Source organism: Lithobates pipiens, unplaced genomic scaffold, assembly GCF_037356315.1.
Source record: "Lithobates pipiens isolate NorthernLeopardFrog02 unplaced genomic scaffold, aLitPip1_a1.2 Scaffold_18, whole genome shotgun sequence".
In the NCBI taxonomy this organism is placed as follows: Eukaryota; Metazoa; Chordata; class Amphibia; order Anura; family Ranidae; genus Lithobates; species Lithobates pipiens.
This window is the reverse complement of record NW_027507758.1, coordinates 580615986-580643554: the sequence shown is the minus strand read 5'-3', so window position 1 is coordinate 580643554 and position 27569 is coordinate 580615986. Positions and strand designations below refer to the sequence as shown.

General features: G+C 53.4%; 27 non-coding genes across 27 annotated transcripts; all 27 read right to left on the bottom strand.

The window, feature by feature from the left end:
• Positions 1-347: 347 nt before the first annotated feature.
• On the bottom strand, positions 348-420 carry TRNAA-AGC (transfer RNA alanine (anticodon AGC)). Its single transcript has one exon. It is a non-coding gene; the product is annotated as a tRNA-Ala (tRNA).
• A 344-nt stretch (positions 421-764) lies between these two features.
• On the bottom strand, positions 765-835 carry TRNAG-GCC (transfer RNA glycine (anticodon GCC)). The gene has a single exon. It is a non-coding gene; the product is annotated as a tRNA-Gly (tRNA).
• Positions 836-1410: 575 nt separating this feature from the next.
• On the bottom strand, positions 1411-1483 carry TRNAA-UGC (transfer RNA alanine (anticodon UGC)). The gene has a single exon. It is a non-coding gene; the product is annotated as a tRNA-Ala (tRNA).
• A 361-nt stretch (positions 1484-1844) lies between these two features.
• Positions 1845-1915, bottom strand: TRNAG-GCC (transfer RNA glycine (anticodon GCC)). Its single transcript has one exon. It is a non-coding gene; the product is annotated as a tRNA-Gly (tRNA).
• A 670-nt stretch (positions 1916-2585) lies between these two features.
• TRNAA-AGC (transfer RNA alanine (anticodon AGC)) lies at positions 2586-2658 on the bottom strand. Its single transcript has one exon. It is a non-coding gene; the product is annotated as a tRNA-Ala (tRNA).
• A 318-nt stretch (positions 2659-2976) lies between these two features.
• TRNAG-GCC (transfer RNA glycine (anticodon GCC)) lies at positions 2977-3047 on the bottom strand. Its single transcript has one exon. It is a non-coding gene; the product is annotated as a tRNA-Gly (tRNA).
• A 575-nt stretch (positions 3048-3622) lies between these two features.
• On the bottom strand, positions 3623-3695 carry TRNAA-UGC (transfer RNA alanine (anticodon UGC)). The gene has a single exon. It is a non-coding gene; the product is annotated as a tRNA-Ala (tRNA).
• Positions 3696-5188: 1493 nt separating this feature from the next.
• On the bottom strand, positions 5189-5259 carry TRNAG-GCC (transfer RNA glycine (anticodon GCC)). Its single transcript has one exon. It is a non-coding gene; the product is annotated as a tRNA-Gly (tRNA).
• A 1009-nt stretch (positions 5260-6268) lies between these two features.
• Positions 6269-6339, bottom strand: TRNAG-GCC (transfer RNA glycine (anticodon GCC)). Its single transcript has one exon. It is a non-coding gene; the product is annotated as a tRNA-Gly (tRNA).
• A 1061-nt stretch (positions 6340-7400) lies between these two features.
• On the bottom strand, positions 7401-7471 carry TRNAG-GCC (transfer RNA glycine (anticodon GCC)). Its single transcript has one exon. It is a non-coding gene; the product is annotated as a tRNA-Gly (tRNA).
• A 1009-nt stretch (positions 7472-8480) lies between these two features.
• Positions 8481-8551, bottom strand: TRNAG-GCC (transfer RNA glycine (anticodon GCC)). The gene has a single exon. It is a non-coding gene; the product is annotated as a tRNA-Gly (tRNA).
• Positions 8552-9612: 1061 nt separating this feature from the next.
• TRNAG-GCC (transfer RNA glycine (anticodon GCC)) lies at positions 9613-9683 on the bottom strand. The gene has a single exon. It is a non-coding gene; the product is annotated as a tRNA-Gly (tRNA).
• A 1750-nt stretch (positions 9684-11433) lies between these two features.
• Positions 11434-11506, bottom strand: TRNAA-AGC (transfer RNA alanine (anticodon AGC)). The gene has a single exon. It is a non-coding gene; the product is annotated as a tRNA-Ala (tRNA).
• Positions 11507-11824: 318 nt separating this feature from the next.
• On the bottom strand, positions 11825-11895 carry TRNAG-GCC (transfer RNA glycine (anticodon GCC)). The gene has a single exon. It is a non-coding gene; the product is annotated as a tRNA-Gly (tRNA).
• A 1750-nt stretch (positions 11896-13645) lies between these two features.
• Positions 13646-13718, bottom strand: TRNAA-AGC (transfer RNA alanine (anticodon AGC)). The gene has a single exon. It is a non-coding gene; the product is annotated as a tRNA-Ala (tRNA).
• Positions 13719-14036: 318 nt separating this feature from the next.
• On the bottom strand, positions 14037-14107 carry TRNAG-GCC (transfer RNA glycine (anticodon GCC)). Its single transcript has one exon. It is a non-coding gene; the product is annotated as a tRNA-Gly (tRNA).
• Positions 14108-15858: 1751 nt separating this feature from the next.
• TRNAA-AGC (transfer RNA alanine (anticodon AGC)) lies at positions 15859-15931 on the bottom strand. The gene has a single exon. It is a non-coding gene; the product is annotated as a tRNA-Ala (tRNA).
• Positions 15932-16249: 318 nt separating this feature from the next.
• Positions 16250-16320, bottom strand: TRNAG-GCC (transfer RNA glycine (anticodon GCC)). The gene has a single exon. It is a non-coding gene; the product is annotated as a tRNA-Gly (tRNA).
• Positions 16321-17329: 1009 nt separating this feature from the next.
• TRNAG-GCC (transfer RNA glycine (anticodon GCC)) lies at positions 17330-17400 on the bottom strand. Its single transcript has one exon. It is a non-coding gene; the product is annotated as a tRNA-Gly (tRNA).
• A 670-nt stretch (positions 17401-18070) lies between these two features.
• On the bottom strand, positions 18071-18143 carry TRNAA-AGC (transfer RNA alanine (anticodon AGC)). The gene has a single exon. It is a non-coding gene; the product is annotated as a tRNA-Ala (tRNA).
• Positions 18144-18461: 318 nt separating this feature from the next.
• On the bottom strand, positions 18462-18532 carry TRNAG-GCC (transfer RNA glycine (anticodon GCC)). Its single transcript has one exon. It is a non-coding gene; the product is annotated as a tRNA-Gly (tRNA).
• Positions 18533-19541: 1009 nt separating this feature from the next.
• On the bottom strand, positions 19542-19612 carry TRNAG-GCC (transfer RNA glycine (anticodon GCC)). The gene has a single exon. It is a non-coding gene; the product is annotated as a tRNA-Gly (tRNA).
• A 670-nt stretch (positions 19613-20282) lies between these two features.
• TRNAA-AGC (transfer RNA alanine (anticodon AGC)) lies at positions 20283-20355 on the bottom strand. The gene has a single exon. It is a non-coding gene; the product is annotated as a tRNA-Ala (tRNA).
• A 2139-nt stretch (positions 20356-22494) lies between these two features.
• Positions 22495-22567, bottom strand: TRNAA-AGC (transfer RNA alanine (anticodon AGC)). The gene has a single exon. It is a non-coding gene; the product is annotated as a tRNA-Ala (tRNA).
• Positions 22568-25097: 2530 nt separating this feature from the next.
• Positions 25098-25168, bottom strand: TRNAG-GCC (transfer RNA glycine (anticodon GCC)). The gene has a single exon. It is a non-coding gene; the product is annotated as a tRNA-Gly (tRNA).
• A 1009-nt stretch (positions 25169-26177) lies between these two features.
• Positions 26178-26248, bottom strand: TRNAG-GCC (transfer RNA glycine (anticodon GCC)). Its single transcript has one exon. It is a non-coding gene; the product is annotated as a tRNA-Gly (tRNA).
• Positions 26249-27309: 1061 nt separating this feature from the next.
• On the bottom strand, positions 27310-27380 carry TRNAG-GCC (transfer RNA glycine (anticodon GCC)). Its single transcript has one exon. It is a non-coding gene; the product is annotated as a tRNA-Gly (tRNA).
• Positions 27381-27569: the final 189 nt, after the last annotated feature.

Sequence of the window (27569 nt, the reverse complement as noted above, 5' to 3'; positions counted from 1 at the left end):
CCAAAGGCCTTTCTTTCGCACACAAAGAGAAGTTGAACCTGATTCAGGTGATTCAACGAGTCCAAAGCTCTCAGCGTAAGCATGGCACTGGCACCTTTTGCGCTAATGAAATATTGTCTCTTGGCCATGGAGGCCTGCTCGTGCTTTGTTTACTAGATTGCTTTTGTCCAACACTGCCTACGTGACTTTGGCTGAAGCCACAGTTGCCACCACAAAAACGTGGCAACGCCTTGGCACGCGTTATGAGGAGGACTCCGGCTTCCCATGTTGCTCACGGCGCTCGGTTCCAAGCTTCAACATCAAACACAAAAGCAAGGTGTCTCCTGGCAAATCAGGAAAGCTGCATTTGGAGAATGCGGGCATCGATCCCGCTACCTCTCGCATGCTAAGCGAGCGCTCTACCATTTGAGCTAATCCCCCTTTGCTTGAGGTTGTTGCTTGAGGTTGTTGCTTGAGGTTGTTGCTTGTGCTATGGCTGATCCCTGTCCTCTCCTGGGCTATGTGTAAACTATAGGCAGTTTTGCTAAATCCACAACTTGCTCTGGCCGCTAGACACCAGGAGAGCCACTCCCCCAAGACCTTGGACAACTGAGCCCCTTCTGAAGTATGGCCCCATGGGTTTCAATGATGTCATTGGGAGAAGGTGGTTTCAAAAAGCACTCACACCGCCTAATACATTCTCGACAAGAAACACCTTGTGCCTTGAGGCATTCCATGGGGCTGGAAATTGGGGGAGAGAGCTACAAACACCAAGAGCCCATAATTGCATTGGCCGGGAATCGAACCCGGGCCTCCCGCGTGGCAGGCGAGAATTCTACCACTGAACCACCAATGCTCCACGCCGGGCCAGGCGCCACCACCCTCGCTCAGCTGGCCTAGGAGAGTCCAGCTCTCGCCCACGCTTGACTTGGGATTCGCTTGTCGAAATCCATGAGGATGGTCAGCGACAAGAGCAGAGTGGCGCAGCGGAAGCGTGCTGGGCCCATAACCCAGAGGTCGATGGATCGAAACCATCCTCTGCTACGTTGCCTTTTCCTATGCCAATCGATATTTGCTTGCGGGCCCAAAGGCCTTTCTTTCGCACACAAAGAGAAGTTGAACCTGATTCAGGTGATTCAACGAGTCCAAAGCTCTCAGCGTAAGCATGGCACTGGCACCTTTCCCCCTAATGGAATATTGTCTCTTGGCCATGGAAGCCTGGTCGTGCTTTCTTTAATTGATTGCTTTTGTCCAATACTGCCTACGTGACTTTGGCTGAAGCCACAGATGCCACCACAAAAACGTGGCAATGCCTTGGCACATGTTATGAGGAGCACTCCGGCTTCCCATGTTGCTCACGGCGCTCGGTTCCAAGCTTCAACATCAAACACAAAAGCAAGGTGCCTCCCGTGAAACCAGGAAAGCTGCGTTTGGAGAATGCGGGCATCGATCCCGCTACCTCTCGCATGCAAAGCGAGCGCTCTGCCACTTGAGCTAATCCCCCTTTGCTCGAGTGTGTTGCTTGCGCTATGGCTGATCCCTGTCCTCTCCTGGGCTATGTGTAAAATATAGTCAGTTTTGCGAAATCCACAACCTGCTCTGGCCGCTAGACACCAGGAGAGCCACCCGCTTTCCTAGCGTAGAAGGTTTGCACCCCCCTTTTTTTTCCCTCCTACGACCTTTGACAACTGAGCCCCTTCAGAGGTATGGCCCCATGGGTTTCAATGATGTAATTGGGAGAAGGCTGGTTTCAAAAAGCACTCACACCGCCTAGTACATTCTCGACAAGAAACACCTTGTGCCTTGATGCACTCCACGGGGCTGGAAATTGGGGGAGAGCGCTGCAAACACAAAGAGCCCATAATTGCATTGGCCGGGAATCGAACCCGGGCCTCCCGCGTGGCAGGCGAGAATTCTACCACTGAACCACCAATGCTCCACGCCGGGCCACTTGCCACCACCCTCGCTCAGCTGGTCTAGGAGAGTCCAGCTCTCGCCCACGCTTGACTTGGGATTCGCTGGTCGAAAATCAATGGAAACGCCTAGTCGTCTACATTGTGACTTTGCCACATGGACCCACTCCCCGTGGGAATCGCTGGCAAACTACATCCACATGTGGTTGTTGAGGTTGGTCAGCGACAAGAGCAGAGTGGCGCAGCGGAAGCGTGCTGGGCCCATAACCCAGAGGTCGATGGATCGAAACCATCCTCTGCTACGTTGCCCTTTCCTATGCCAATCGATATTTGCTTGCGTGCGGGCCCAAAGGCCTTTCTTTCGCACACAAAGAGAAGTTGAACCTGATTCAGGTGATTCAACGAGTCCAAAGCTCTCAGCGTAAGCATGGCACTGGCACCTTTTGCGCTAATGAAATATTGTCTCTTGGCCATGGAGGCCTGCTCGTGCTTTGTTTACTAGATTGCTTTTGTCCAACACTGCCTACGTGACTTTGGCTGAAGCCACAGTTGCCACCACAAAAACGTGGCAACGCCTTGGCACGCGTTATGAGGAGGACTCCGGCTTCCCATGTTGCTCACGGCGCTCGGTTCCAAGCTTCAACATCAAACACAAAAGCAAGGTGTCTCCTGGCAAATCAGGAAAGCTGCATTTGGAGAATGCGGGCATCGATCCCGCTACCTCTCGCATGCTAAGCGAGCGCTCTACCATTTGAGCTAATCCCCCTTTGCTTGAGGTTGTTGCTTGTGCTATGGCTGATCCCTGTCCTCTCCTGGGCTATGTGTAAACTATAGGCAGTTTTGCTAAATCCACAACTTGCTCTGGCCGCTAGACACCAGGAGAGCCACTCCCCCAAGACCTTGGACAACTGAGCCCCTTCTGAAGTATGGCCCCATGGGTTTCAATGATGTCATTGGGAGAAGGTGGTTTCAAAAAGCACTCACACCGCCTAATACATTCTCGACAAGAAACACCTTGTGCCTTGAGGCATTCCATGGGGCTGGAAATTGGGGGAGAGAGCTACAAACACCAAGAGCCCATAATTGCATTGGCCGGGAATCGAACCCGGGCCTCCCGCGTGGCAGGCGAGAATTCTACCACTGAACCACCAATGCTCCACGCCGGGCCAGGCGCCACCACCCTCGCTCAGCTGGCCTAGGAGAGTCCAGCTCTCGCCCACGCTTGACTTGGGATTCGCTTGTCGAAATCCATGAGGATGGCCAGCGACAAGAGCAGAGTGGCGCAGCGGAAGCGTGCTGGGCCCATAACCCAGAGGTCGATGGATCGAAACCATCCTCTGCTACGTTGCCTTTTCCTATGCCAATCGATATTTGCTTGCGGGCCCAAAGGCCTTTCTTTCGCACACAAAGAGAAGTTGAACCTGATTCAGGTGATTCAACGAGTCCAAAGCTCTCAGCGTAAGCATGGCACTGGCACCTTTCCCCCTAATGGAATATTGTCTCTTGGCCATGGAAGCCTGGTCGTGCTTTCTTTAATTGATTGCTTTTGTCCAATACTGCCTACGTGACTTTGGCTGAAGCCACAGATGCCACCACAAAAACGTGGCAATGCCTTGGCACATGTTATGAGGAGCACTCCGGCTTCCCATGTTGCTCACGGCGCTCGGTTCCAAGCTTCAACATCAAACACAAAAGCAAGGTGCCTCCCGTGAAACCAGGAAAGCTGCGTTTGGAGAATGCGGGCATCGATCCCGCTACCTCTCGCATGCAAAGCGAGCGCTCTGCCACTTGAGCTAATCCCCCTTTGCTCGAGTGTGTTGCTTGCGCTATGGCTGATCCCTGTCCTCTCCTGGGCTATGTGTAAAATATAGTCAGTTTTGCGAAATCCACAACCTGCTCTGGCCGCTAGACACCAGGAGAGCCACCCGCTTTCCTAGCGTAGAAGGTTTGCACCCCCCTTTTTTTTCCCTCCTACGACCTTTGACAACTGAGCCCCTTCAGAGGTATGGCCCCATGGGTTTCAATGATGTAATTGGGAGAAGGCTGGTTTCAAAAAGCACTCACACCGCCTAGTACATTCTCGACAAGAAACACCTTGTGCCTTGATGCACTCCACGGGGCTGGAAATTGGGGGAGAGCGCTGCAAACACAAAGAGCCCATAATTGCATTGGCCGGGAATCGAACCCGGGCCTCCCGCGTGGCAGGTGAGAATTCTACCACTGAACCACCAATGCTCCACGCCGGGCCACTTGCCACCACCCTCGCTCAGCTGGTCTAGGAGAGTCCAGCTCTCGCCCACGCTTGACTTGGGATTCGCTGGTCGAAAATCAATGGAAACGCCTAGTCGTCTACATTGTGACTTTGCCACATGGACCCACTCCCCGTGGGAATCGCTGGCAAACTACATCCACATGTGGTTGTTGAGGTTGGTCAGCGACAAGAGCAGAGTGGCGCAGCGGAAGCGTGCTGGGCCCATAACCCAGAGGTCGATGGATCGAAACCATCCTCTGCTACGTTGCCCTTTCCTATGCCAATCGATATTTGCTTGCGTGCGGGCCCAAAGGCCTTTCTTTCGCACACAAAGAGAAGTTGAACCTGATTCAGGTGATTCAACGAGTCCAAAGCTCTCAGCGTAAGCATGGCACTGGCACCTTTTGCGCTAATGAAATATTGTCTCTTGGCCATGGAGGCCTGCTCGTGCTTTGTTTACTAGATTGCTTTTGTCCAACACTGCCTACGTGACTTTGGCTGAAGCCACAGTTGCCACCACAAAAACGTGGCAACGCCTTGGCACGCGTTATGAGGAGGACTCCGGCTTCCCATGTTGCTCACGGCGCTCGGTTCCAAGCTTCAACATCAAACACAAAAGCAAGGTGTCTCCTGGCAAATCAGGAAAGCTGCATTTGGAGAATGCGGGCATCGGTCCCGCTACCTCTCGCATGCTAAGCGAGCGCTCTACCATTTGAGCTAATCCCCCTTTGCTTGAGGTTGTTGCTTGTGCTATGGCTGATCCCTGTCCTCTCCTGGGCTATGTGTAAACTATAGGCAGTTTTGCTAAATCCACAACTTGCTCTGGCCGCTAGACACCAGGAGAGCCACTCCCCCAAGACCTTGGACAACTGAGCCCCTTCTGAAGTATGGCCCCATGGGTTTCAATGATGTCATTGGGAGAAGGTGGTTTCAAAAAGCACTCACACCGCCTAATACATTCTCGACAAGAAACACCTTGTGCCTTGAGGCATTCCATGGGGCTGGAAATTGGGGGAGAGAGCTACAAACACCAAGAGCCCATAATTGCATTGGCCGGGAATCGAACCCGGGCCTCCCGCGTGGCAGGCGAGAATTCTACCACTGAACCACCAATGCTCCACGCCGGGCCAGGCGCCACCACCCTCGCTCAGCTGGCCTAGGAGAGTCCAGCTCTCGCCCACGCTTGACTTGGGATTCGCTTGTCGAAATCCATGAGGATGGCCAGCGACAAGAGCAGAGTGGCGCAGCGGAAGCGTGCTGGGCCCATAACCCAGAGGTCGATGGATCGAAACCATCCTCTGCTACGTTGCCTTTTCCTATGCCAATCGATATTTGCTTGCGGGCCCAAAGGCCTTTCTTTCGCACACAAAGAGAAGTTGAACCTGATTCAGGTGATTCAACGAGTCCAAAGCTCTCAGCGTAAGCATGGCACTGGCACCTTTCCCCCTAATGGAATATTGTCTCTTGGCCATGGAAGCCTGGTCGTGCTTTCTTTAATTGATTGCTTTTGTCCAATACTGCCTACGTGACTTTGGCTGAAGCCACAGATGCCACCACAAAAACGTGGCAATGCCTTGGCACATGTTATGAGGAGCACTCCGGCTTCCCATGTTGCTCACGGCGCTCGGTTCCAAGCTTCAACATCAAACACAAAAGCAAGGTGCCTCCCGTGAAACCAGGAAAGCTGCGTTTGGAGAATGCGGGCATCGATCCCGCTACCTCTCGCATGCAAAGCGAGCGCTCTGCCACTTGAGCTAATCCCCCTTTGCTCGAGTGTGTTGCTTGCGCTATGGCTGATCCCTGTCCTCTCCTGGGCTATGTGTAAAATATAGTCAGTTTTGCGAAATCCACAACCTGCTCTGGCCGCTAGACACCAGGAGAGCCACCCGCTTTCCTAGCGTAGAAGGTTTGCACCCCCCTTTTTTTTCCCTCCTACGACCTTTGACAACTGAGCCCCTTCAGAGGTATGGCCCCATGGGTTTCAATGATGTAATTGGGAGAAGGCTGGTTTCAAAAAGCACTCACACCGCCTAGTACATTCTCGACAAGAAACACCTTGTGCCTTGATGCACTCCACGGGGCTGGAAATTGGGGGAGAGCGCTGCAAACACAAAGAGCCCATAATTGCATTGGCCGGGAATCGAACCCGGGCCTCCCGCGTGGCAGGCGAGAATTCTACCACTGAACCACCAATGCTCCACGCCGGGCCACTTGCCACCACCCTCGCTCAGCTGGTCTAGGAGAGTCCAGCTCTCGCCCACGCTTGACTTGGGATTCGCTGGTCGAAAATCAATGGAAACGCCTAGTCGTCTACATTGTGACTTTGCCACATGGACCCACTCCCCGTGGGAATCGCTGGCAAACTACATCCACATGTGGTTGTTGAGGTTGGTCAGCGACAAGAGCAGAGTGGCGCAGCGGAAGCGTGCTGGGCCCATAACCCAGAGGTCGATGGATCGAAACCATCCTCTGCTACGTTGCCCTTTCCTATGCCAATCGATATTTGCTTGCGTGCGGGCCCAAAGGCCTTTCTTTCGCACACAAAGAGAAGTTGAACCTGATTCAGGTGATTCAACGAGTCCAAAGCTCTCAGCGTAAGCATGGCACTGGCACCTTTTGCGCTAATGAAATATTGTCTCTTGGCCATGGAGGCCTGCTCGTGCTTTGTTTACTAGATTGCTTTTGTCCAACACTGCCTACGTGACTTTGGCTGAAGCCACAGTTGCCACCACAAAAACGTGGCAACGCCTTGGCACGCGTTATGAGGAGGACTCCGGCTTCCCATGTTGCTCACGGCGCTCGGTTCCAAGCTTCAACATCAAACACAAAAGCAAGGTGTCTCCTGGCAAATCAGGAAAGCTGCATTTGGAGAATGCGGGCATCGATCCCGCTACCTCTCGCATGCTAAGCGAGCACTCTACCATTTGAGCTAATCCCCCTTTGCTTGAGGTTGTTGCTTGTGCTATGGCTGATCCCTGTCCTCTCCTGGGCTATGTGTAAACTATAGGCAGTTTTGCTAAATCCACAACTTGCTCTGGCCGCTAGACACCAGGAGAGCCACTCCCCCAAGACCTTGGACAACTGAGCCCCTTCTGAAGTATGGCCCCATGGGTTTCAATGATGTCATTGGGAGAAGGTGGTTTCAAAAAGCACTCACACCGCCTAATACATTCTCGACAAGAAACACCTTGTGCCTTGAGGCATTCCATGGGGCTGGAAATTGGGGGAGAGAGCTACAAACACCAAGAGCCCATAATTGCATTGGCCGGGAATCGAACCCGGGCCTCCCGCGTGGCAGGCGAGAATTCTACCACTGAACCACCAATGCTCCACGCCGGGCCAGGCGCCACCACCCTCGCTCAGCTGGCCTAGGAGAGTCCAGCTCTCGCCCACGCTTGACTTGGGATTCGCTTGTCGAAATCCATGAGGATGGCCAGCGACACGAGCAGAGTGGCGCAGCGGAAGCGTGCTGGGCCCATAACCCAGAGGTCGATGGATCGAAACCATCCTCTGCTACGTTGCCTTTTCCTATGCCAATCGATATTTGCTTGCGGGCCCAAAGGCCTTTCTTTCGCACACAAAGAGAAGTTGAACCTGATTCAGGTGATTCAACGAGTCCAAAGCTCTCAGCGTAAGCATGGCACTGGCACCTTTCCCCCTAATGGAATATTGTCTCTTGGCCATGGAAGCCTGGTCGTGCTTTCTTTAATTGATTGCTTTTGTCCAATACTGCCTACGTGACTTTGGCTGAAGCCACAGATGCCACCACAAAAACGTGGCAATGCCTTGGCACATGTTATGAGGAGCACTCCGGCTTCCCATGTTGCTCACGGCGCTCGGTTCCAAGCTTCAACATCAAACACAAAAGCAAGGTGCCTCCCGTGAAACCAGGAAAGCTGCGTTTGGAGAATGCGGGCATCGATCCCGCTACCTCTCGCATGCAAAGCGAGCGCTCTGCCACTTGAGCTAATCCCCCTTTGCTCGAGTGTGTTGCTTGCGCTATGGCTGATCCCTGTCCTCTCCTGGGCTATGTGTAAAATATAGTCAGTTTTGCGAAATCCACAACCTGCTCTGGCCGCTAGACACCAGGAGAGCCACCCGCTTTCCTAGCGTAGAAGGTTTGCACCCCCCTTTTTTTTCCCTCCTACGACCTTTGACAACTGAGCCCCTTCAGAGGTATGGCCCCATGGGTTTCAATGATGTAATTGGGAGAAGGCTGGTTTCAAAAAGCACTCACACCGCCTAGTACATTCTCGACAAGAAACACCTTGTGCCTTGATGCACTCCACGGGGCTGGAAATTGGGGGAGAGCGCTGCAAACACAAAGAGCCCATAATTGCATTGGCCGGGAATCGAACCCGGGCCTCCCGCGTGGCAGGCGAGAATTCTACCACTGAACCACCAATGCTCCACGCCGGGCCACTTGCCACCACCCTCGCTCAGCTGGTCTAGGAGAGTCCAGCTCTCGCCCACGCTTGACTTGGGATTCGCTGGTCGAAAATCAATGGAAACGCCTAGTCGTCTACATTGTGACTTTGCCACATGGACCCACTCCCCGTGGGAATCGCTGGCAAACTACATCCACATGTGGTTGTTGAGGTTGGTCAGCGACAAGAGCAGAGTGGCGCAGCGGAAGCGTGCTGGGCCCATAACCCAGAGGTCGATGGATCGAAACCATCCTCTGCTACGTTGCCCTTTCCTATGCCAATCGATATTTGCTTGCGTGCGGGCCCAAAGGCCTTTCTTTCGCACACAAAGAGAAGTTGAACCTGATTCAGGTGATTCAACGAGTCCAAAGCTCTCAGCGTAAGCATGGCACTGGCACCTTTTGCGCTAATGAAATATTGTCTCTTGGCCATGGAGGCCTGCTCGTGCTTTGTTTACTAGATTGCTTTTGTCCAACACTGCCTACGTGACTTTGGCTGAAGCCACAGTTGCCACCACAAAAACGTGGCAACGCCTTGGCACGCGTTATGAGGAGGACTCCGGCTTCCCATGTTGCTCACGGCGCTCGGTTCCAAGCTTCAACATCAAACACAAAAGCAAGGTGTCTCCTGGCAAATCAGGAAAGCTGCATTTGGAGAATGCGGGCATCGATCCCGCTACCTCTCGCATGCTAAGCGAGCACTCTACCATTTGAGCTAATCCCCCTTTGCTTGAGGTTGTTGCTTGTGCTATGGCTGATCCCTGTCCTCTCCTGGGCTATGTGTAAACTATAGGCAGTTTTGCTAAATCCACAACTTGCTCTGGCCGCTAGACACCAGGAGAGCCACTCCCCCAAGACCTTGGACAACTGAGCCCCTTCTGAAGTATGGCCCCATGGGTTTCAATGATGTCATTGGGAGAAGGTGGTTTCAAAAAGCACTCACACCGCCTAATACATTCTCGACAAGAAACACCTTGTGCCTTGAGGCATTCCATGGGGCTGGAAATTGGGGGAGAGAGCTACAAACACCAAGAGCCCATAATTGCATTGGCCGGGAATCGAACCCGGGCCTCCCGCGTGGCAGGCGAGAATTCTACCACTGAACCACCAATGCTCCACGCCGGGCCAGGCGCCACCACCCTCGCTCAGCTGGCCTAGGAGAGTCCAGCTCTCGCCCACGCTTGACTTGGGATTCGCTTGTCGAAATCCATGAGGATGGCCAGCGACAAGAGCAGAGTGGCGCAGCGGAAGCGTGCTGGGCCCATAACCCAGAGGTCGATGGATCGAAACCATCCTCTGCTACGTTGCCTTTTCCTATGCCAATCGATATTTGCTTGCGGGCCCAAAGGCCTTTCTTTCGCACACAAAGAGAAGTTGAACCTGATTCAGGTGATTCAACGAGTCCAAAGCTCTCAGCGTAAGCATGGCACTGGCACCTTTCCCCCTAATGGAATATTGTCTCTTGGCCATGGAAGCCTGGTCGTGCTTTCTTTAATTGATTGCTTTTGTCCAATACTGCCTACGTGACTTTGGCTGAAGCCACAGATGCCACCACAAAAACGTGGCAATGCCTTGGCACATGTTATGAGGAGCACTCCGGCTTCCCATGTTGCTCACGGCGCTCGGTTCCAAGCTTCAACATCAAACACAAAAGCAAGGTGCCTCCCGTGAAACCAGGAAAGCTGCGTTTGGAGAATGCGGGCATCGATCCCGCTACCTCTCGCATGCAAAGCGAGCGCTCTGCCACTTGAGCTAATCCCCCTTTGCTCGAGTGTGTTGCTTGCGCTATGGCTGATCCCTGTCCTCTCCTGGGCTATGTGTAAAATATAGTCAGTTTTGCGAAATCCACAACCTGCTCTGGCCGCTAGACACCAGGAGAGCCACCCGCTTTCCTAGCGTAGAAGGTTTGCACCCCCCTTTTTTTTCCCTCCTACGACCTTTGACAACTGAGCCCCTTCAGAGGTATGGCCCCATGGGTTTCAATGATGTAATTGGGAGAAGGCTGGTTTCAAAAAGCACTCACACCGCCTAGTACATTCTCGACAAGAAACACCTTGTGCCTTGATGCACTCCACGGGGCTGGAAATTGGGGGAGAGCGCTGCAAACACAAAGAGCCCATAATTGCATTGGCCGGGAATCGAACCCGGGCCTCCCGCGTGGCAGGCGAGAATTCTACCACTTAACCACCAATGCTCCACGCCGGGCCACTTGCCACCACCCTCGCTCAGCTGGTCTAGGAGAGTCCAGCTCTCGCCCACGCTTGACTTGGGATTCGCTGGTCGAAAATCAATGGAAACGCCTAGTCGTCTACATTGTGACTTTGCCACATGGACCCACTCCCCGTGGGAATCGCTGGCAAACTACATCCACATGTGGTTGTTGAGGTTGGTCAGCGACAAGAGCAGAGTGGCGCAGCGGAAGCGTGCTGGGCCCATAACCCAGAGGTCGATGGATCGAAACCATCCTCTGCTACGTTGCCCTTTCCTATGCCAATCGATATTTGCTTGCGTGCGGGCCCAAAGGCCTTTCTTTCGCACACAAAGAGAAGTTGAACCTGATTCAGGTGATTCAACGAGTCCAAAGCTCTCAGCGTAAGCATGGCACTGGCACCTTTTGCGCTAATGAAATATTGTCTCTTGGCCATGGAGGCCTGCTCGTGCTTTGTTTACTAGATTGCTTTTGTCCAACACTGCCTACGTGACTTTGGCTGAAGCCACAGTTGCCACCACAAAAACGTGGCAACGCCTTGGCACGCGTTATGAGGAGGACTCCGGCTTCCCATGTTGCTCACGGCGCTCGGTTCCAAGCTTCAACATCAAACACAAAAGCAAGGTGTCTCCTGGCAAACCAGGAAAGCTGCATTTGGAGAATGCGGGCATCGATCCCGCTACCTCTCGCATGCTAAGCGAGCGCTCTACCATTTGAGCTAATCCCCCTTTGCTTGAGGTTGTTGCTTGTGCTATGGCTGATCCCTGTCCTCTCCTGGGCTATGTGTAAACTATAGGCAGTTTTGCTAAATCCACAACTTGCTCTGGCCGCTAGACACCAGGAGAGCCACTCCCCCAAGACCTTGGACAACTGAGCCCCTTCTGAAGTATGGCCCCATGGGTTTCAATGATGTCATTGGGAGAAGGTGGTTTCAAAAAGCACTCACACCGCCTAATACATTCTCGACAAGAAACACCTTGTGCCTTGAGGCATTCCATGGGGCTGGAAATTGGGGGAGAGAGCTACAAACACCAAGAGCCCATAATTGCATTGGCCGGGAATCGAACCCGGGCCTCCCGCGTGGCAGGCGAGAATTCTACCACTGAACCACCAATGCTCCACGCCGGGCCAGGCGCCACCACCCTCGCTCAGCTGGCCTAGGAGAGTCCAGCTCTCGCCCACGCTTGACTTGGGATTCGCTTGTCGAAATCCATGAGGATGGCCAGCGACAAGAGCAGAGTGGCGCAGCGGAAGCGTGCTGGGCCCATAACCCAGAGGTCGATGGATCGAAACCATCCTCTGCTACGTTGCCTTTTCCTATGCCAATCGATATTTGCTTGCGGGCCCAAAGGCCTTTCTTTCGCACACAAAGAGAAGTTGAACCTGATTCAGGTGATTCAACGAGTCCAAAGCTCTCAGCGTAAGCAAGGCACTGGCACCTTTCCCCCTAATGGAATATTGTCTCTTGGCCATGGAAGCCTGGTCGTGCTTTCTTTAATTGATTGCTTTTGTCCAATACTGCCTACGTGACTTTGGCTGAAGCCACAGATGCCACCACAAAAACGTGGCAATGCCTTGGCACATGTTATGAGGAGCACTCCGGCTTCCCATGTTGCTCACGGCGCTCGGTTCCAAGCTTCAACATCAAACACAAAAGCAAGGTGCCTCCCGTGAAACCAGGAAAGCTGCGTTTGGAGAATGCGGGCATCGATCCCGCTACCTCTCGCATGCAAAGCGAGCGCTCTGCCACTTGAGCTAATCCCCCTTTGCTCGAGTGTGTTGCTTGCGCTATGGCTGATCCCTGTCCTCTCCTGGGCTATGTGTAAAATATAGTCAGTTTTGCGAAATCCACAACCTGCTCTGGCCGCTAGACACCAGGAGAGCCACCCGCTTTCCTAGCGTAGAAGGTTTGCACCCCCCTTTTTTTTCCCTCCTACGACCTTTGACAACTGAGCCCCTTCAGAGGTATGGCCCCATGGGTTTCAATGATGTAATTGGGAGAAGGCTGGTTTCAAAAAGCACTCACACCGCCTAGTACATTCTCGACAAGAAACACCTTGTGCCTTGATGCACTCCACGGGGCTGGAAATTGGGGGAGAGCGCTGCAAACACAAAGAGCCCATAATTGCATTGGCCGGGAATTGAACCCGGGCCTCCCGCGTGGCAGGCGAGAATTCTACCGCTTAACCACCAATGCTCCACGCCGGGCCACTTGCCACCACCCTCGCTCAGCTGGTCTAGGAGAGTCCAGCTCTCGCCCACGCTTGACTTGGGATTCGCTGGTCGAAAATCAATGGAAACGCCTAGTCGTCTACATTGTGACTTTGCCACATGGACCCACTCCCCGTGGGAATCGCTGGCAAACTACATCCACATGTGGTTGTTGAGGTTGGTCAGCGACAAGAGCAGAGTGGCGCAGCGGAAGCGTGCTGGGCCCATAACCCAGAGGTCGATGGATCGAAACCATCCTCTGCTACGTTGCCCTTTCCTATGCCAATCGATATTTGCTTGCGTGCGGGCCCAAAGGCCTTTCTTTCGCACACAAAGAGAAGTTGAACCTGATTCAGGTGATTCAACGAGTCCAAAGCTCTCAGCGTAAGCATGGCACTGGCACCTTTTGCGCTAATGAAATATTGTCTCTTGGCCATGGAGGCCTGCTCGTGCTTTGTTTACTAGATTGCTTTTGTCCAACACTGCCTACGTGACTTTGGCTGAAGCCACAGTTGCCACCACAAAAACGTGGCAACGCCTTGGCACGCGTTATGAGGAGGACTCCGGCTTCCCATGTTGCTCACGGCGCTCGGTTCCAAGCTTCAACATCAAACACAAAAGCAAGGTGTCTCCTGGCAAATCAGGAAAGCTGCATTTGGAGAATGCGGGCATCGATCCCGCTACCTCTCGCATGCTAAGCGAGCGCTCTACCATTTGAGCTAATCCCCCTTTGCTTGAGGTTGTTGCTTGTGCTATGGCTGATCCCTGTCCTCTCCTGGGCTATGTGTAAACTATAGGCAGTTTTGCTAAATCCACAACTTGCTCTGGCCGCTAGACACCAGGAGAGCCACTCCCCCAAGACCTTGGACAACTGAGCCCCTTCTGAAGTATGGCCCCATGGGTTTCAATGATGTCATTGGGAGAAGGTGGTTTCAAAAAGCACTCACACCGCCTAATACATTCTCGACAAGAAACACCTTGTGCCTTGAGGCATTCCATGGGGCTGGAAATTGGGGGAGAGAGCTACAAACACCAAGAGCCCATAATTGCATTGGCCGGGAATCGAACCCGGGCCTCCCGCGTGGCAGGCGAGAATTCTACCACTGAACCACCAATGCTCCACGCCGGGCCAGGCGCCACCACCCTCGCTCAGCTGGCCTAGGAGAGTCCAGCTCTCGCCCACGCTTGACTTGGGATTCGCTTGTCGAAATCCATGAGGATGGTCAGCGACAAGAGCAGAGTGGCGCAGCGGAAGCGTGCTGGGCCCATAACCCAGAGGTCGATGGATCGAAACCATCCTCTGCTACGTTGCCTTTTCCTATGCCAATCGATATTTGCTTGCGGGCCCAAAGGCCTTTCTTTCGCACACAAAGAGAAGTTGAACCTGATTCAGGTGATTCAACGAGTCCAAAGCTCTCAGCGTAAGCATGGCACTGGCACCTTTCCCCCTAATGGAATATTGTCTCTTGGCCATGGAAGCCTGGTCGTGCTTTCTTTAATTGATTGCTTTTGTCCAATACTGCCTACGTGACTTTGGCTGAAGCCACAGATGCCACCACAAAAACGTGGCAATGCCTTGGCACATGTTATGAGGAGCACTCCGGCTTCCCATGTTGCTCACGGCGCTCGGTTCCAAGCTTCAACATCAAACACAAAAGCAAGGTGCCTCCCGTGAAACCAGGAAAGCTGCGTTTGGAGAATGCGGGCATCGATCCCGCTACCTCTCGCATGCAAAGCGAGCGCTCTGCCACTTGAGCTAATCCCCCTTTGCTCGAGTGTGTTGCTTGCGCTATGGCTGATCCCTGTCCTCTCCTGGGCTATGTGTAAAATATAGTCAGTTTTGCGAAATCCACAACCTGCTCTGGCCGCTAGACACCAGGAGAGCCACCCGCTTTCCTAGCGTAGAAGGTTTGCACCCCCCTTTTTTTTCCCTCCTACGACCTTTGACAACTGAGCCCCTTCAGAGGTATGGCCCCATGGGTTTCAATGATGTAATTGGGAGAAGGCTGGTTTCAAAAAGCACTCACACCGCCTAGTACATTCTCGACAAGAAACACCTTGTGCCTTGATGCACTCCACGGGGCTGGAAATTGGGGGAGAGCGCTGCAAACACAAAGAGCCCATAATTGCATTGGCCGGGAATCGAACCCAGGGCCTCCCGCGTGGCAGGCGAGAATTCTACCACTGAACCACCAATGCTCCACGCCGGGCCACTTGCCACCACCCTCGCTCAGCTGGTCTAGGAGAGTCCAGCTCTCGCCCACGCTTGACTTGGGATTCGCTGGTCGAAAATCAATGGAAACGCCTAGTCGTCTACATTGTGACTTTGCCACATGGACCCACTCCCCGTGGGAATCGCTGGCAAACTACATCCACATGTGGTTGTTGAGGTTGGTCAGCGACAAGAGCAGAGTGGCGCAGCGGAAGCGTGCTGGGCCCATAACCCAGAGGTCGATGGATCGAAACCATCCTCTGCTACGTTGCCCTTTCCTATGCCAATCGATATTTGCTTGCGTGCGGGCCCAAAGGCCTTTCTTTCGCACACAAAGAGAAGTTGAACCTGATTCAGGTGATTCAACGAGTCCAAAGCTCTCAGCGTAAGCATGGCACTGGCACCTTTTGCGCTAATGAAATATTGTCTCTTGGCCATGGAGGCCTGCTCGTGCTTTGTTTACTAGATTGCTTTTGTCCAACACTGCCTACGTGACTTTGGCTGAAGCCACAGTTGCCACCACAAAAACGTGGCAACGCCTTGGCACGCGTTATGAGGAGGACTCCGGCTTCCCATGTTGCTCACGGCGCTCGGTTCCAAGCTTCAACATCAAACACAAAAGCAAGGTGTCTCCTGGCAAATCAGGAAAGCTGCATTTGGAGAATGCGGGCATCGATCCCGCTACCTCTCGCATGCTAAGCGAGCGCTCTACCATTTGAGCTAATCCCCCTTTGCTTGAGGTTGTTGCTTGTGCTATGGCTGATCCCTGTCCTCTCCTGGGCTATGTGTAAACTATAGGCAGTTTTGCTAAATCCACAACTTGCTCTGGCCGCTAGACACCAGGAGAGCCACTCCCCCAAGACCTTGGACAACTGAGCCCCTTCTGAAGTATGGCCCCATGGGTTTCAATGATGTCATTGGGAGAAGGTGGTTTCAAAAAGCACTCACACCGCCTAATACATTCTCGACAAGAAACACCTTGTGCCTTGAGGCATTCCATGGGGCTGGAAATTGGGGGAGAGAGCTACAAACACCAAGAGCCCATAATTGCATTGGCCGGGAATCGAACCCGGGCCTCCCGCGTGGCAGGCGAGAATTCTACCACTGAACCACCAATGCTCCACGCCGGGCCAGGCGCCACCACCCTCGCTCAGCTGGCCTAGGAGAGTCCAGCTCTCGCCCACGCTTGACTTGGGATTCGCTTGTCGAAATCCATGAGGATGGCCAGCGACAAGAGCAGAGTGGCGCAGCGGAAGCGTGCTGGGCCCATAACCCAGAGGTCGATGGATCGAAACCATCCTCTGCTACGTTGCCTTTTCCTATGCCAATCGATATTTGCTTGCGGGCCCAAAGGCCTTTCTTTCACACACAAAGAGAAGTTGAACCTGATTCAGGTGATTCAACGAGTCCAAAGCTCTCAGCGTAAGCATGGCACTGGCACCTTTCCCCCTAATGGAATATTGTCTCTTGGCCATGGAAGCCTGGTCGTGCTTTCTTTAATTGATTGCTTTTGTCCAATACTGCCTACGTGACTTTGGCTGAAGCCACAGATGCCACCACAAAAACGTGGCAATGCCTTGGCACATGTTATGAGGAGCACTCCGGCTTCCCATGTTGCTCACGGCGCTCGGTTCCAAGCTTCAACATCAAACACAAAAGCAAGGTGCCTCCCGTGAAACCAGGAAAGCTGCGTTTGGAGAATGCGGGCATCGATCCCGCTACCTCTCGCATGCAAAGCGAGCGCTCTGCCACTTGAGCTAATCCCCCTTTGCTTGAGTGTGTTGCTTGTGCTATGGCTGATCCCTGTCCTCTCCTGGGCTATGTGTAAAATATAGTCAGTTTTGCGAAATCCACAACCTGCTCTGGCCGCTAGACACCAGGAGAGCCACCCGCTTTCCTAGCGTAGAAGGTTTGCACCCCCCTTTTTTTTCCCTCCTACGACCTTTGACAACTGAGCCCCTTCAGAGGTATGGCCCCATGGGTTTCAATGATGTAATTGGGAGAAGGCTGGTTTCAAAAAGCACTCACACCGCCTAGTACATTCTCGACAAGAAACACCTTGTGCCTTGATGCACTCCACGGGGCTGGAAATTGGGGGAGAGCGCTGCAAACACAAAGAGCCCATAATTGCATTGGCCGGGAATCGAACCCGGGCCTCCCGCGTGGCAGGCGAGAATTCTACCACTGAACCACCAATGCTCCACGCCGGGCCACTTGCCACCACCCTCGCTCAGCTGGTCTAGGAGAGTCCAGCTCTCGCCCACGCTTGACTTGGGATTCGCTGGTCGAAAATCAATGGAAACGCCTAGTCGTCTACATTGTGACTTTGCCACATGGACCCACTCCCCGTGGGAATCGCTGGCAAACTACATCCACATGTGGTTGTTGAGGTTGGTCAGCGACAAGAGCAGAGTGGCGCAGCGGAAGCGTGCTGGGCCCATAACCCAGAGGTCGATGGATCGAAACCATCCTCTGCTACGTTGCCCTTTCCTATGCCAATCGATATTTGCTTGCGTGCGGGCCCAAAGGCCTTTCTTTCGCACACAAAGAGAAGTTGAACCTGATTCAGGTGATTCAACGAGTCCAAAGCTCTCAGCGTAAGCATGGCACTGGCACCTTTTGCGCTAATGAAATATTGTCTCTTGGCCATGGAGGCCTGCTCGTGCTTTGTTTACTAGATTGCTTTTGTCCAACACTGCCTACGTGACTTTGGCTGAAGCCACAGTTGCCACCACAAAAACGTGGCAACGCCTTGGCACGCGTTATGAGGAGGACTCCGGCTTCCCATGTTGCTCACGGCGCTCGGTTCCAAGCTTCAACATCAAACACAAAAGCAAGGTGTCTCCTGGCAAATCAGGAAAGCTGCATTTGGAGAATGCGGGCATCGATCCCGCTACCTCTCGCATGCTAAGCGAGCGCTCTACCATTTGAGCTAATCCCCCTTTGCTTGAGGTTGTTGCTTGTGCTATGGCTGATCCCTGTCCTCTCCTGGGCTATGTGTAAACTATAGGCAGTTTTGCTAAATCCACAACTTGCTCTGGCCGCTAGACACCAGGAGAGCCACTCCCCCAAGACCTTGGACAACTGAGCCCCTTCTGAAGTATGGCCCCATGGGTTTCAATGATGTCATTGGGAGAAGGTGGTTTCAAAAAGCACTCACACCGCCTAATACATTCTCGACAAGAAACACCTTGTGCCTTGAGGCATTCCATGGGGCTGGAAATTGGGGGAGAGAGCTACAAACACCAAGAGCCCATAATTGCATTGGCCGGGAATCGAACCCGGGCCTCCCGCGTGGCAGGCGAGAATTCTACCACTGAACCACCAATGCTCCACGCCGGGCCAGGCGCCACCACCCTCGCTCAGCTGGCCTAGGAGAGTCCAGCTCTCGCCCACGCTTGACTTGGGATTCGCTTGTCGAAATCCATGAGGATGGCCAGCGACAAGAGCAGAGTGGCGCAGCGGAAGCGTGCTGGGCCCATAACCCAGAGGTCGATGGATCGAAACCATCCTCTGCTACGTTGCCTTTTCCTATGCCAATCGATATTTGCTTGCGGGCCCAAAGGCCTTTCTTTCGCACACAAAGAGAAGTTGAACCTGATTCAGGTGATTCAACGAGTCCAAAGCTCTCAGCGTAAGCATGGCACTGGCACCTTTCCCCCTAATGGAATATTGTCTCTTGGCCATGGAAGCCTGGTCGTGCTTTCTTTAATTGATTGCTTTTGTCCAATACTGCCTACGTGACTTTGGCTGAAGCCACAGATGCCACCACAAAAACGTGGCAATGCCTTGGCACATGTTATGAGGAGCACTCCGGCTTCCCATGTTGCTCACGGCGCTCGGTTCCAAGCTTCAACATCAAACACAAAAGCAAGGTGCCTCCCGTGAAACCAGGAAAGCTGCGTTTGGAGAATGCGGGCATCGATCCCGCTACCTCTCGCATGCAAAGCGAGCGCTCTGCCACTTGAGCTAATCCCCCTTTGCTCGAGTGTGTTGCTTGCGCTATGGCTGATCCCTGTCCTCTCCTGGGCTATGTGTAAAATATAGTCAGTTTTGCGAAATCCACAACCTGCTCTGGCCGCTAGACACCAGGAGAGCCACCCGCTTTCCTAGCGTAGAAGGTTTGCACCCCCCTTTTTTTTCCCTCCTACGACCTTTGACAACTGAGCCCCTTCAGAGGTATGGCCCCATGGGTTTCAATGATGTAATTGGGAGAAGGCTGGTTTCAAAAAGCACTCACACCGCCTAGTACATTCTCGACAAGAAACACCTTGTGCCTTGATGCACTCCACGGGGCTGGAAATTGGGGGAGAGCGCTGCAAACACAAAGAGCCCATAATTGCATTGGCCGGGAATCGAACCCGGGCCTCCCGCGTGGCAGGCGAGAATTCTACCACTGAACCACCAATGCTCCACGCCGGGCCACTTGCCACCACCCTCGCTCAGCTGGTCTAGGAGAGTCCAGCTCTCGCCCACGCTTGACTTGGGATTCGCTGGTCGAAAATCAATGGAAACGCCTAGTCGTCTACATTGTGACTTTGCCACATGGACCCACTCCCCGTGGGAATCGCTGGCAAACTACATCCACATGTGGTTGTTGAGGTTGGTCAGCGACAAGAGCAGAGTGGCGCAGCGGAAGCGTGCTGGGCCCATAACCCAGAGGTCGATGGATCGAAACCATCCTCTGCTACGTTGCCCTTTCCTATGCCAATTGATATTTGCTTGCGTGCGGGCCCAAAGGCCTTTCTTTCGCACACAAAGAGAAGTTGAACCTGATTCAGGTGATTCAACGAGTCCAAAGCTCTCAGCGTAAGCATGGCACTGGCACCTTTTGCGCTAATGAAATATTGTCTCTTGGCCATGGAGGCCTGCTCGTGCTTTGTTTACTAGATTGCTTTTGTCCAACACTGCCTACGTGACTTTGGCTGAAGCCACAGTTGCCACCACAAAAACGTGGCAACGCCTTGGCACGCGTTATGAGGAGGACTCCGGCTTCCCATGTTGCTCACGGCGCTCGGTTCCAAGCTTCAACATCAAACACAAAAGCAAGGTGTCTCCTGGCAAATCAGGAAAGCTGCATTTGGAGAATGCGGGCATCGATCCCGCTACCTCTCGCATGCTAAGCGAGCGCTCTACCATTTGAGCTAATCCCCCTTTGCTTGAGGTTGTTGCTTGTGCTATGGCTGATCCCTGTCCTCTCCTGGGCTATGTGTAAACTATAGGCAGTTTTGCTAAATCCACAACTTGCTCTGGCCGCTAGACACCAGGAGAGCCACTCCCCCAAGACCTTGGACAACTGAGCCCCTTCTGAAGTATGGCCCCATGGGTTTCAATGATGTCATTGGGAGAAGGTGGTTTCAAAAAGCACTCACACCGCCTAATACATTCTCGACAAGAAACACCTTGTGCCTTGAGGCATTCCATGGGGCTGGAAATTGGGGGAGAGAGCTACAAACACCAAGAGCCCATAATTGCATTGGCCGGGAATCAAACCCGGGCCTCCCGCGTGGCAGGTGAGAATTCTACCACTGAACCACCAATGCTCCACGCCGGGCCAGGCGCCACCACCCTCGCTCAGCTGGCCTAGGAGAGTCCAGCTCTCGCCCACGCTTGACTTGGGATTCGCTTGTCGAAATCCATGAGGATGGCCAGCGACAAGAGCAGAGTGGCGCAGCGGAAGCGTGCTGGGCCCATAACCCAGAGGTCGATGGATCGAAACCATCCTCTGCTACGTTGCCTTTTCCTATGCCAATCGATATTTGCTTGCGGGCCCAAAGGCCTTTCTTTCGCACACAAAGAGAAGTTGAACCTGATTCAGGTGATTCAACGAGTCCAAAGCTCTCAGCGTAAGCATGGCACTGGCACCTTTCCCCCTAATGGAATATTGTCTCTTGGCCATGGAAGCCTGGTCGTGCTTTCTTTAATTGATTGCTTTTGTCCAATACTGCCTACGTGACTTTGGCTGAAGCCACAGATGCCACCACAAAAACGTGGCAATGCCTTGGCACATGTTATGAGGAGCACTCCGGCTTCCCATGTTGCTCACGGCGCTCGGTTCCAAGCTTCAACATCAAACACAAAAGCAAGGTGCCTCCCGTGAAACCAGGAAAGCTGCGTTTGGAGAATGCGGGCATCGATCCCGCTACCTCTCGCATGCAAAGCGAGCGCTCTGCCACTTGAGCTAATCCCCCTTTGCTCGAGTGTGTTGCTTGCGCTATGGCTGATCCCTGTCCTCTCCTGGGCTATGTGTAAAATATAGTCAGTTTTGCGAAATCCACAACCTGCTCTGGCCGCTAGACACCAGGAGAGCCACCCGCTTTCCTAGCGTAGAAGGTTTGCACCCCCCTTTTTTTTCCCTCCTACGACCTTTGACAACTGAGCCCCTTCAGAGGTATGGCCCCATGGGTTTCAATGATGTAATTGGGAGAAGGCTGGTTTCAAAAAGCACTCACACCGCCTAGTACATTCTCGACAAGAAACACCTTGTGCCTTGATGCACTCCACGGGGCTGGAAATTGGGGGAGAGCGCTGCAAACACAAAGAGCCCATAATTGCATTGGCCGGGAATCGAACCCGGGCCTCCCGCGTGGCAGGCGAGAATTCTACCACTTAACCACCAATGCTCCACGCCGGGCCACTTGCCACCACCCTCGCTCAGCTGGTCTAGGAGAGTCCAGCTCTCGCCCACGCTTGACTTGGGATTCGCTGGTCGAAAATCAATGGAAACGCCTAGTCGTCTACATTGTGACTTTGCCACATGGACCCACTCCCCGTGGGAATCGCTGGCAAACTACATCCACATGTGGTTGTTGAGGTTGGTCAGCGACAAGAGCAGAGTGGCGCAGCGGAAGCGTGCTGGGCCCATAACCCAGAGGTCGATGGATCGAAACCATCCTCTGCTACGTTGCCCTTTCCTATGCCAATCGATATTTGCTTGCGTGCGGGCCCAAAGGCCTTTCTTTCGCACACAAAGAGAAGTTGAACCTGATTCAGGTGATTCAACGAGTCCAAAGCTCTCAGCGTAAGCATGGCACTGGCACCTTTTGCGCTAATGAAATATTGTCTCTTGGCCATGGAGGCCTGCTCGTGCTTTGTTTACTAGATTGCTTTTGTCCAACACTGCCTACGTGACTTTGGCTGAAGCCACAGTTGCCACCACAAAAACGTGGCAACGCCTTGGCACGCGTTATGAGGAGGACTCCGGCTTCCCATGTTGCTCACGGCGCTCGGTTCCAAGCTTCAACATCAAACACAAAAGCAAGGTGTCTCCTGGCAAATCAGGAAAGCTGCATTTGGAGAATGCGGGCATCGATCCCGCTACCTCTCGCATGCTAAGCGAGCGCTCTACCATTTGAGCTAATCCCCCTTTGCTTGAGGTTGTTGCTTGTGCTATGGCTGATCCCTGTCCTCTCCTGGGCTATGTGTAAACTATAGGCAGTTTTGCTAAATCCACAACTTGCTCTGGCCGCTAGACACCAGGAGAGCCACTCCCCCAAGACCTTGGACAACTGAGCCCCTTCTGAAGTATGGCCCCATGGGTTTCAATGATGTCATTGGGAGAAGGTGGTTTCAAAAAGCACTCACACCGCCTAATACATTCTCGACAAGAAACACCTTGTGCCTTGAGGCATTCCATGGGGCTGGAAATTGGGGGAGAGAGCTACAAACACCAAGAGCCCATAATTGCATTGGCCGGGAATCAAACCCGGGCCTCCCGCGTGGCAGGTGAGAATTCTACCACTGAACCACCAATGCTCCACGCCGGGCCAGGCGCCACCACCCTCGCTCAGCTGGCCTAGGAGAGTCCAGCTCTCGCCCACGCTTGACTTGGGATTCGCTTGTCGAAATCCATGAGGATGGCCAGCGACAAGAGCAGAGTGGCGCAGCGGAAGCGTGCTGGGCCCATAACCCAGAGGTCGATGGATCGAAACCATCCTCTGCTACGTTGCCTTTTCCTATGCCAATCGATATTTGCTTGCGGGCCCAAAGGCCTTTCTTTCGCACACAAAGAGAAGTTGAACCTGATTCAGGTGATTCAACGAGTCCAAAGCTCTCAGCGTAAGCATGGCACTGGCACCTTTCCCCCTAATGGAATATTGTCTCTTGGCCATGGAAGCCTGGTCGTGCTTTCTTTAATTGATTGCTTTTGTCCAATACTGCCTACGTGACTTTGGCTGAAGCCACAGATGCCACCACAAAAACGTGGCAATGCCTTGGCACATGTTATGAGGAGCACTCCGGCTTCCCATGTTGCTCACGGCGCTCGGTTCCAAGCTTCAACATCAAACACAAAAGCAAGGTGCCTCCCGTGAAACCAGGAAAGCTGCGTTTGGAGAATGCGGGCATCGATCCCGCTACCTCTCGCATGCAAAGCGAGCGCTCTGCCACTTGAGCTAATCCCCCTTTGCTCGAGTGTGTTGCTTGCGCTATGGCTGATCCCTGTCCTCTCCTGGGCTATGTGTAAAATATAGTCAGTTTTGCGAAATCCACAACCTGCTCTGGCCGCTAGACACCAGGAGAGCCACCCGCTTTCCTAGCGTAGAAGGTTTGCACCCCCCTTTTTTTTCCCTCCTACGACCTTTGACAACTGAGCCCCTTCAGAGGTATGGCCCCATGGGTTTCAATGATGTAATTGGGAGAAGGCTGGTTTCAAAAAGCACTCACACCGCCTAGTACATTCTCGACAAGAAACACCTTGTGCCTTGATGCACTCCACGGGGCTGGAAATTGGGGGAGAGCGCTGCAAACACAAAGAGCCCATAATTGCATTGGCCGGGAATCGAACCCGGGCCTCCCGCGTGGCAGGCGAGAATTCTACCACTTAACCACCAATGCTCCACGCCGGGCCACTTGCCACCACCCTCGCTCAGCTGGTCTAGGAGAGTCCAGCTCTCGCCCACGCTTGACTTGGGATTCGCTGGTCGAAAATCAATGGAAACGCCTAGTCGTCTACATTGTGACTTTGCCACATGGACCCACTCCCCGTGGGAATCGCTGGCAAACTACATCCACATGTGGTTGTTGAGGTTGGTCAGCGACAAGAGCAGAGTGGCGCAGCGGAAGCGTGCTGGGCCCATAACCCAGAGGTCGATGGATCGAAACCATCCTCTGCTACGTTGCCCTTTCCTATGCCAATCGATATTTGCTTGCGTGCGGGCCCAAAGGCCTTTCTTTCGCACACAAAGAGAAGTTGAACCTGATTCAGGTGATTCAACGAGTCCAAAGCTCTCAGCGTAAGCATGGCACTGGCACCTTTTGCGCTAATGAAATATTGTCTCTTGGCCATGGAGGCCTGCTCGTGCTTTGTTTACTAGATTGCTTTTGTCCAACACTGCCTACGTGACTTTGGCTGAAGCCACAGTTGCCACCACAAAAACGTGGCAACGCCTTGGCACGCGTTATGAGGAGGACTCCGGCTTCCCATGTTGCTCACGGCGCTCGGTTCCAAGCTTCAACATCAAACACAAAAGCAAGGTGTCTCCTGGCAAATCAGGAAAGCTGCATTTGGAGAATGCGGGCATCGATCCCGCTACCTCTCGCATGCTAAGCAAGCGCTCTACCATTTGAGCTAATCCCCCTTTGCTTGAGGTTGTTGCTTGTGCTATGGCTGATCCCTGTCCTCTCCTGGGCTATGTGTAAACTATAGGCAGTTTTGCTAAATCCACAACTTGCTCTGGCCGCTAGACACCAGGAGAGCCACTCCCCCAAGACCTTGGACAACTGAGCCCCTTCTGAAGTATGGCCCCATGGGTTTCAATGATGTCATTGGGAGAAGGTGGTTTCAAAAAGCACTCACACCGCCTAATACATTCTCGACAAGAAACACCTTGTGCCTTGAGGCATTCCATGGGGCTGGAAATTGGGGGAGAGAGCTACAAACACCAAGAGCCCATAATTGCATTGGCCGGGAATCGAACCCGGGCCTCCCGCGTGGCAGGCGAGAATTCTACCACTGAACCACCAATGCTCCACGCCGGGCCAGGCGCCACCACCCTCGCTCAGCTGGCCTAGGAGAGTCCAGCTCTCGCCCACGCTTGACTTGGGATTCGCTTGTCGAAATCCATGAGGATGGTCAGCGACAAGAGCAGAGTGGCGCAGCGGAAGCGTGCTGGGCCCATAACCCAGAGGTCGATGGATCGAAACCATCCTCTGCTACGTTGCCTTTTCCTATGCCAATCGATATTTGCTTGCGGGCCCAAAGGCCTTTCTTTCGCACACAAAGAGAAGTTGAACCTGATTCAGGTGATTCAACGAGTCCAAAGCTCTCAGCGTAAGCATGGCACTGGCACCTTTCCCCCTAATGGAATATTGTCTCTTGGCCATGGAAGCCTGGTCGTGCTTTCTTTAATTGATTGCTTTTGTCCAATACTGCCTACGTGACTTTGGCTGAAGCCACAGATGCCACCACAAAAACGTGGCAATGCCTTGGCACATGTTATGAGGAGCACTCCGGCTTCCCATGTTGCTCACGGCGCTCGGTTCCAAGCTTCAACATCAAACACAAAAGCAAGGTGCCTCCCGTGAAACCAGGAAAGCTGCGTTTGGAGAATGCGGGCATCGATCCCGCTACCTCTCGCATGCAAAGCGAGCGCTCTGCCACTTGAGCTAATCCCCCTTTGCTCGAGTGTGTTGCTTGCGCTATGGCTGATCCCTGTCCTCTCCTGGGCTATGTGTAAAATATAGTCAGTTTTGCGAAATCCACAACCTGCTCTGGCCGCTAGACACCAGGAGAGCCACCCGCTTTCCTAGCGTAGAAGGTTTGCACCCCCCTTTTTTTTCCCTCCTACGACCTTTGACAACTGAGCCCCTTCAGAGGTATGGCCCCATGGGTTTCAATGATGTAATTGGGAGAAGGCTGGTTTCAAAAAGCACTCACACCGCCTAGTACATTCTCGACAAGAAACACCTTGTGCCTTGATGCACTCCACGGGGCTGGAAATTGGGGGAGAGCGCTGCAAACACAAAGAGCCCATAATTGCATTGGCCGGGAATCGAACCCGGGCCTCCCGCGTGGCAGGCGAGAATTCTACCACTGAACCACCAATGCTCCACGCCGGGCCACTTGCCACCACCCTCGCTCAGCTGGTCTAGGAGAGTCCAGCTCTCGCCCACGCTTGACTTGGGATTCGCTGGTCGAAAATCAATGGAAACGCCTAGTCGTCTACATTGTGACTTTGCCACATGGACCCACTCCCCGTGGGAATCGCTGGCAAACTACATCCACATGTGGTTGTTGAGGTTGGTCAGCGACAAGAGCAGAGTGGCGCAGCGGAAGCGTGCTGGGCCCATAACCCAGAGGTCGATGGATCGAAACCATCCTCTGCTACGTTGCCCTTTCCTATGCCAATCGATATTTGCTTGCGTGCGGGCCCAAAGGCCTTTCTTTCGCACACAAAGAGAAGTTGAACCTGATTCAGGTGATTCAACGAGTCCAAAGCTCTCAGCGTAAGCATGGCACTGGCACCTTTTGCGCTAATGAAATATTGTCTCTTGGCCATGGAGGCCTGCTCGTGCTTTGTTTACTAGATTGCTTTTGTCCAACACTGCCTACGTGACTTTGGCTGAAGCCACAGTTGCCACCACAAAAACGTGGCAACGCCTTGGCACGCGTTATGAGGAGGACTCCGGCTTCCCATGTTGCTCACGGCGCTCGGTTCCAAGCTTCAACATCAAACACAAAAGCAAGGTGTCTCCTGGCAAATCAGGAAAGCTGCATTTGGAGAATGCGGGCATCGATCCCGCTACCTCTCGCATGCTAAGCGAGCGCTCCACCATTTGAGCTAATCCCCCTTTGCTTGAGGTTGATGCTTGTGCTATGGCTGATCCCTGTCCTCTCCTGGGCTATGTGTAAACTATAGGCAGTTTTGCTAAATCCACAACTTGCTCTGGCCGCTAGACACCAGGAGAGCCACTCCCCCAAGACCTTGGACAACTGAGCCCCTTCTGAAGTATGGCCCCATGGGTTTCAATGATGTCATTGGGAGAAGGTGGTTTCAAAAAGCACTCACACCGCCTAATACATTCTCGACAAGAAACACCTTGTGCCTTGAGGCATTCCATGGGGCTGGAAATTGGGGGAGAGAGCTACAAACACCAAGAGCCCATAATTGCATTGGCCGGGAATCGAACCCGGGCCTCCCGCGTGGCAGGCGAGAATTCTACCACTGAACCACCAATGCTCCACGCCGGGCCAGGCGCCACCACCCTCGCTCAGCTGGCCTAGGAGAGTCCAGCTCTCGCCCACGCTTGACTTGGGATTCGCTTGTCGAAATCCATGAGGATGGCCAGCGACAAGAGCAGAGTGGCGCAGCGGAAGCGTGCTGGGCCCATAACCCAGAGGTCGATGGATCGAAACCATCCTCTGCTAC